The sequence below is a fragment of the Cibotium barometz genome, chromosome 27 (genome assembly GCF_041138505.1).
Source record: "Cibotium barometz isolate CiBa-2024 chromosome 27, ASM4113850v1, whole genome shotgun sequence".
Classification (NCBI taxonomy): domain Eukaryota; kingdom Viridiplantae; phylum Streptophyta; class Polypodiopsida; order Cyatheales; family Cibotiaceae; genus Cibotium; species Cibotium barometz.
The window spans coordinates 22,146,373-22,155,014 of NC_141072.1; the positions used below are offsets into that span (position 1 = coordinate 22,146,373).

The 8,642-nt window shown below is 43.3% G+C and overlaps 1 pseudogene; it reads right to left on the reverse strand.

Moving 5' to 3' along the window:
- Window positions 1-373: 373 nt before the first annotated feature.
- LOC147623179 (uncharacterized) lies at window positions 374-1,164 on the reverse strand (annotated as a pseudogene).
- Between the last annotated feature and the right edge of the window lie 7,478 nt (window positions 1,165-8,642).

Here is an 8,642-nt window from a genome sequence, read left to right on the forward strand (position 1 = left end):
AGAGCCTAACATAGAAAAACAGTTCACTGGAACTGCGATAAAGTTTTTGATTTGTCTCTATCTAGCTTTCCAAGAGCTTTTGAGAAATTGGTGATGCTGCCAATCTTTTGCTTCTTTTGATGTGTTACATCGTGGGCTCGCCTCTTTTCTTGTTTAGGATTTGTTTTGTTTTAAAACATACAGATAAATAAATAACGTTCTAGCTTCTCGCACATACTTAGGCTAATTAACTTACTGACAAATAATTAATTGTTTGACAATAGACAAATTTAGCGATGCAATGAGAACATATGTCAATATATATCATCAACAAATATATGTACATGTGTCTACAATGTGTGGTGATCAATCCTCTCATGTATAAAACAGATCACTAAGTATCACTACGTGAGCCATCACTATATGAGTCGCTACTATCAGACTCAGAATCATCATCAACATCAGCACTGCCACCACCCGTGCCCCCAACCACAACACCACCATCACCACCGCCACCACTCGTGTCCCCACCCGGGATCATGCCACCGCCGCCCACCTCAGACTCTCGTCGTCGCCCCTCGGCCTCCTGTCGAGCCACCTTTGTCATGTCCTCCTCGCCATGTTGCTCCTGCATTACTTAGTGAAATCAAATAAGAATATATTACAGTTAATATGAAAATAAACCACAAAAAAAATCAGTGATACCCACAAGTGAATCAGGCGTGTCCGGAAGTGTCGCCTACAAAGCGCGGTACTCGTAGTATGTAGCGTACTCCATCTCCTGCGCCATAGGTGCACGACCATAGTCTTTGGTCTGCATCAAGACAGAACCAAAGACTTATTGATTCCTTCATTCAATAATAGTATCTTTGAAAGTTAAAATTAGAACGATTTATACTCACAAATGTGGCCACAAATCCATCTGGACCCATCCGGCCTAGTCTAGATGTGTGACCAACTTGCAGTCTCTTTCGTGCTGCCGACTATGTAAATTTCATTAAAGAAAATGACATAGATTAAAGAATATTTAGAATCAATCTATCAAAGTTCAAATTAATTCTAATATACATTAGCAAAGGCACGCACCTTCTGCTGAGGAAAAGTGATGCGTAGGCGTCTCTCCTTGCGGAAGTATTGCCATGTCTCCATGCACATATCAGCCCTCCTCTTGTTTGTCTCCACCATACAGTAGCGTCTGTTTATTTTTCATATTGCATACCATAAAACTTGTTAGATTTCAATGTTTTCTTTCATGCATTGCTTTTTTCTTCTCCATCATTTGATTAATGACTTGTGTTTTTATGGTACTTGAAAATTAGATTCAGACCAATCAGAGGGTACACCACCACCTCCTACTCGTGGTGATTGGGGTGCACAGAGTTTCAATACTGCACATGAACCCGTTTATGATGATTTCTACTACTACGAGTCTATTATATGCTGGTGCGCTCGTTGTCGTGGCACATATCGGAGGCCGCGACGAGCGACGGGAGTGCTTTTCACATGAGATGACTCATGGTACTTTTGAGCGAGCACTGCCACCTGAGGAGTGACATCGACCTATGGTATGTGACTATTCTCCCTTAGTTTTATTATTGGTTATTTTATAAATCAAAGGTTGATATATAATGTAACCATATTATATATGTAGGTATATTCACTTGATGACGAAAATGAATTCATTATCAGTGGTGCACATGTCCCTCGCACACGGCACGGACAAGTCACTTGTCAGCTGCTCTGCAGCTCGAGGTTTCTCGACATCCTCTACCTCCTGCTTTGGAGGCCGAGAGACGGGTGGAGATCATCAGTTGCCTACTCGTTTGCATTCTCTAGTATAGACGTATGATCGAAGACGATACAGAGGATGGCAGAGAGGATCACTTCCTTTAGATGGAGTGGTTTTCAGCTTCTGGGGAAATCGCTACATGATTGCTCCATCTACCATCAGTGGAGCAGGACGAGGCCTCTTTATTGCATAGGATTTACATGTGCCCCCTCGTTCAGAGGTCACCCTTATGTCTTTCTGTGGACCTATATATAGATGGGGTCCATGGCATCAGCTTACTCGCTACATTTAGAGCATGAGTACTTATGGATTATGTCTCAATGTAGCCTCTCTTTCTGATAGAGGGATCACACATGCAGAAGGACAAAGACTCTATGTTGATGGAAGACCTTACTCTCAAGGAAACATCTATTCGCCTGTATTGCATCGTAGGGAGATAAGGGTCTTTCCATTGGCGCCGCTGCCGGGGATACGACCTACGGTTGGTTGAGGACCCTTGGCAGCCATTACATTCTAAACACCATTAGGAGTAGGATAATTAGACTCTAAGCTATTTGCAGGGAAGCGCTACCAGGCGAAGAGTTTATTGGCCAAGGTAGAGTGGGCGAAGTTGGTGGCGTACGACGGCGCCCATCAAAATAACTTGGCAGGCCCAGATGGCCAAGATACTCTGGGTGTGGACCAAACTGGGGTTTCCCAAATAGTTAAGACCTCCCTCAGGGAAGATCTGAGAGCTGGCCTTGAACCACATGGACTCGCCGCACTTCACACCGTTCTTCGAGCAGCTCGGGGGTAACACACCCAAGGGCGCCCAACATGGCCCATCTGGCGTGAATAACCTCGAACTCCTGGTTCTTAGCAAAGGTCTCAGGGTCAGCGGAGCTTGGCCACTGAAGACAGTGGAGGAGAGGGCGGCGGTGGTGGTAGCAACCATGGCAATTAACGGCGGTGGCGGCAGCAGCAGCAGAGATGGCAAAAACGGAGAACGGCTGAGTGGGGAGGCGATAAGATGCCCGGTGATTCGCTCTCGCAAAAAGGGGAGGCGATAAGAAGGTTTTCGATTAGGTGGGCAGCGCGCAGACCTCATAACTGCCCGGTGATTAAATCAAGGTTAGTGTTTAATTTTTTTTATTAATCTTTAATTTTTTCAAAATCAACAATTTCTGTGTTTTTTGCATACTAGGCAATTTTCATGTTTTTTGCATTTAAAAAAAATAAAAATAAAAATAATAAAATTTTATAAATTATGTGTTTTCTTTGGTTTTCACATTTTCTGCATATTCTGTATTTTTTGAAATTTCAATAATTTTTTACATAATTAGTGTAATCTGCATAATTAGTATAATTAGCATAATTCATATTTTTGTGTAATTATTTAAAAAAAATATGTATTCGCACACATATTCATGTTAGTTGCATTTAGTGGTTAGGTAGGGTGAAAATAATAATAATAATAATAAATAATAATAATAAAATTTCTAAAACTGTACACTACAACGTGCTAAAAATAGCGTATGCATCTACGCTCGGGAACAATACTAGGGGGACGTAACACTAGTGCACCATCTAGGGTAACCACTCAAGGGAGCGGCACTCAATCGGTTGTTGGCAACTTGGAGAGCATTCTCGAGACATCTTCCGGAGTCTCAAACAGAGAGCCTCTCAAGAACCGCGAGTGATATTTCAATGGACGTAAACGAGTCATTTGGCATGAATAGACCATCCACACCCATTGGTATGGTAGATTTTGCTAATCCATTTGAAATCCTAGATGGGGAGTTGATTGACAACATGAGACTCCATTTCTTGTATACAAACGCGCATGGCGGTGAGATCTACAAAGATCCAATGAGCCGGTTTGTTGTTAAAATTATAGAAATTCATTCTGCGTCTGAACCAACACCATGGGTAAACTACCAAGACGATATGTACATGGGTAGAAATGGAGTACGCTATGAGGTCACCAAAAATCCTGAACAAGTGGATGCTTTGGGTGTACTTCCACCTAGCGCACAAGCAAAGCAGAAGGAGGAGCTTCCATCGGCGGACCCAAATGTGCCAGGAACATTGCGCAGACCTGGTACGCCCATTTCTTTACTTGAAGAATTGTTTTCTGACAAGAATTGGGAGGATAGAGAAAGAACGGGTAAAGAAAAAGAGACCAAGAAAAACCCATGGGACATAGTAAAAGAAATTCCAGTAGTTAAAATCTATCAAGACGACCCAATTAAAGAGGTGTATAGGGATGTGGTAGAAACCTACTATGCAACCACTAAGCACCCGAGCTTAGAGCTTCCAATCACGCATACAATAACTGTAGAGCATCTAGAAGGTTTCACTAAGCGTGTTCATGATAGATGGGGGAACGACTTTAGAACCCTTGAATGGCCAGAGGTTAGGGAATTGACATGGAAAGGAAGGCCCCACTGAGGTGTCTACCTTAGACACGGCACGTCCACATGAATCTGCCTTTTGAGGAGAAACACTAGCACCACCATGGGCTAGAACCCCAAGTGTGGCTCGACCAGCAGCTTCCATGCGAACAACTGCTAGAGGACCAGTCTTTCCAACAATTGATTCTACGAGGAGACTCGGGGCTATTAGAGAATCTAGGGGAGAAGAAAGACCACGAGCAAGTGGATATGTACCTCCAAGAGAACCCCATAGACCAAGAGAACTGACATTTGAAGAGCCTAGAGTTAGAGGCCGAGACTCATATAGGAGACATGACAATGAATATTCTAGAAAAGTGACACCATCTGCGCTGCAAAAGCTTGTCAAGAAGTATGACGGATCCGATGACCCATATGACCATATAGCAGCTTTTAAGCAAGCTATACATGCGGAGCAAGTCACGGATACGCATACGCAAATCGAAGGATTTGGCTTGACGCTAGAGAGTAAGTCTTTATCATGGTTTCAGACTTTAGAGCCTGAGGCAAAGCGATCTTTCGATGGGCTAGAAAAGAGCTTTATAGCCACGTTTTCAAAAATGGGAATTAAGCACAATGCGGTAGCTCAAATTTACGCTTTTAAGCAAAAAGATCAAGAATCTGTGCGAGATTGCGTAAATAGGCTAAAGCAGTACATCAATCGATGCCCTGACAATGAGAAGCCAAGCCAAGGAAGACTAATTTCTATCTTCCTGGAAGGCTTACGAAACAAGACGCTTCATGCTCACTTGTACGCAAAGAAGCATGTCATCTTCAATGAGTGTTGCATGGATGCCATGGATTACGATGACAACTTTGACATGACTGGCATGGGAAACCAAGATAGTCATCCAGATGATAAGGGGCAATACTACAGACCTTCCTACCGACCCCAACCATCATACATGCATACTGTACCTACTACAGGCCCCTACGTCTGTGGAGGATGTGGAGGTAGCCATAAAACCGAGCAGTGCCCAACCTTCTCACCATTGGTTGGCAATCAACCAACAAAAAAGTGGTGCCAGCTTTGTAAATGGAACTACATACATGTGACTTCGGATTGCAATCACATTGCAAGGATACAAAGGGAACAAGCAGCCAACTCTGCACCTAGGCAGCAAGTTGTGAACCATGAGAGAACCTTAGTTGCTCAAGAGCAAGCACGGCCGATGCTAGGAGCTCAACCTCCTCCACCTGATGGCACAGCTTCCTTTAGATATGTGGAATATGAGAATCCTGAATTAGGTATGGAGATGGTTAGCTCTCAACCATACTACATCGAAGTGGAGCATCCTCTTGTCGAACCCTACTTTGAGAACCCAACCGGACCAAGCCTAGTTCATGACTTTAATGGAGACCCAAGCTCTTTGTGATGCTTATAGGATCTTAACCAACCAAGACTCAAGGTTATCCAGGACCATATCCTACAAAGAGACTATACCCCACGCAACAAACAGGACCATGCTACGAATGTGGTAGACCACATTGGGCGAGAGAATGTCCAAACAAGAAACAACCCCTCTTAGCTAACATAGGCACAACATCTATTCCACCTATAGAGAGGTTTTGCCAAGGTGTAGCATTGACCATCTACCAAAGGATTGCTTGTTGAAGCCTGCGGATCCGGCAGCACAAAAAGCTAAAGCGTCCCTCAACTATGTTGAAGTGATTCCATCACCCACGACATCTGAGGAGGAGAACGAACTAGTGTGGCTAAGAGTAGTGACTAGAGCCCAAGCACAAAAGAATGTCAAAGAGGTTGTTGAGAAACCCTCTGAGATTAAGGCTCTATCCAAAGATGGAAAAGAGAGAAAGAAATCAACTCGACGTAAACCACGCAGCAAGGGGAGTAAGAAGTCGAAGGAGCAGAAGAGCTCTGATGGAGGAAACTCTATCCCAAAAGAGCTAAAAGGAATGTTGAAAACGAAACAAATAGGAGAGAAAACTCAAAATGAGCAAAAGGGAAAAGCATCTGAGTCTGAGGAAAGCTCAGGAGGATCAGTCCTTGTGGATAAGGTGTACGAGCCTTTAGATGCAGCGCTTCAAGCGTATAATAGTAGGATCACAGCTCTAGCCGAGCTGCCTAAGAAGCTGCAAGAATATCCCAACCCTCGTGAAGAGACAATCAACTTGGCTATCCATAAGTAGTTGATTAGGGATACTCAGACTCTAATAGACGGCCCACCACCTATGTACGCAAGAGGACCTGCTTCTCTGAAGCCTAACTTAGGGACGATACCAGAAGCCTAACTTAGGGATGATACCAGAAGCCACGCCAAGCATGGAAAAGGGAAGTGAAGTTGTATCTATACATTTCCCAGAAATGCCTGAAGGAGATGATTTACCTCATACCAATGAAGACAAGTCAAAACCATTGACTACCGTGGATTTTGGAGATGAAATTCTTGAAATAGAGGAAGCAGTAGCAAGGGAGATGTGGGAAGCGGTGCAAAAACAAGTTGAGGATCTAGCATCTTTTGACAAGTCACCACCGTTCTCTATAGTAGAATTCTCGAATCAAAGGGTTCAAGAATTAGATGCTTTATCTCTACCAGATGATGCTCAGACTGTTGTCTCAGCTCGGAGCAACAAGCTCACATGGAAGACACTGCCCTCATATTTAGGACTGTACGAAGCACAAAGCCAAATCATGCGAGTATCATCAATGACATGACAACCTCATCAGGAACGAGACATAGGGAGTTTGCAAGCTTTAATGTCGGCACCAGTTACGTGTACTATTCCACTCGCAGAGTTCTTAAAGCTTAGGCCAAGATTGTGGGGAGAAGTGGCTACACAATTAACTGAGCAAGGATTGTGGAACCAGAACATCCAGGTTAAGGAGTTGTTGAAGGCAAAGGCATATGAGCTAATGCTTAAGCAAACAATTCCGGTTCCTATGAACAAAGTTGGCAAGCATTGTGAAGACGATGAAGGAAATACTATGCTTCCTGTGCAGATCAACAAGATTGAATCTATAGCTATTCTAGATAGCGGAGCAGGGGTGAGTATAGCAACAAAAATTGTATGGGAAATGTGGGGCAAACTTGCAATTAGAAGTACAAGGATGAGTTTGCAATTGGCAGATGGAAATCTAGAGAGTCCCATAGGATTGCTTGAAAACATTATAGTCAAGTCATGTGGCATTGAGTACGAACATACCTTTGCTATCGTAGACTTTGGCAAGAACACAAATTACGAAGTGATCCTAAGAAGGCCATTCATGCGCCAATTCAAAATGATTCAAGACTGGGGTTACAATTACTTGTACCTCAAACATGAGAATGTAACCACGAGGGTGAATCTGAAAAACCATGCTTATCGAGATGTGACGCACTCTCCTGTGGATGAGTTTGACTCCGCTTCTTCATAAGCATCGGGAGCAACCATGTCTGAAGGAAGAGCTGATCTATGGATCTGTGGAGCATCTTGTCGAGACTTGCAACCTGGAAATGTTACCATAGACAGAAGTGTGACAGATGAGGCGTATATCCCTATACCTTTTCCTGAGAACTTGATAGATCCCTTAGAATGGAACCATGTTTTAGCTACCATAGACACTTGTGCATTGCTAAGGCAAACACAGTTCTGTGATCCAGATGTTTATTCCCGTAAGAATGCTAAGACCGATCTATGCAGAGGAACCTCAAGAAGCCCCTAGGTATGAAGCAAAAAAATCATTATTGCTAAGAGATATGGTATCTGTAGAGGAAGTATCCCCTCTTGAGTACAGCTCAGCTGACGAAGGAGATGAGGATAGATGCTTAGAATCCTCTGATGAGAAGGATTCTGATGACGATGCCATAGTCCCTGAATCAGAGTTAGAGAAGATAAGATTGTTGTTAAAGGGCAGAGAGGTCCTGCTGAGTATTCCTAATGACAAGCTCAAACGTAAGTTTTGCAAGAGTCACTGGAAGTTTCGCAAATAGGAAGTCAAGGAAAAGAGACAACAACAACAAAAAGAAAGAGAAGATGTGGATAAAGAGGACTTTATTCCACCTCCAACCTTTGTAGGGAAGAACGAGTACTTGTACTACTTGGGAGCTGATGATTGCATCAAAGACGAGATGAAATGGAGATACGGCTTTCAATTAGTGCAAAAGCTAAATGAGAAGGAGAGTGACAACCCAAAGAAGAAGAGGAAATGGAAACCGAAGCTAAAATTTGAGGCTTCAGTGCATTCAGTCAAGACTGAACAAAGCACCATGACGAGAGTGGAGCGTAAAGCTCTAGTGCAAGAACGGAAGAGAATGCTAAAAGCAGCATGGTCTTCCATGAGTGATGACTCGAAGGAAGAAGAGGATACCACAAATATCCCCTCAAACTTCAAGAAATTCACCATACAAGATCGAAAAATAGTCTTGCAACAACCTATTCGACAGAAACCTGAGGAACCAGGAGTTTCCTATGATGGCCCTGAGGATGCCAAGAAAATAGTA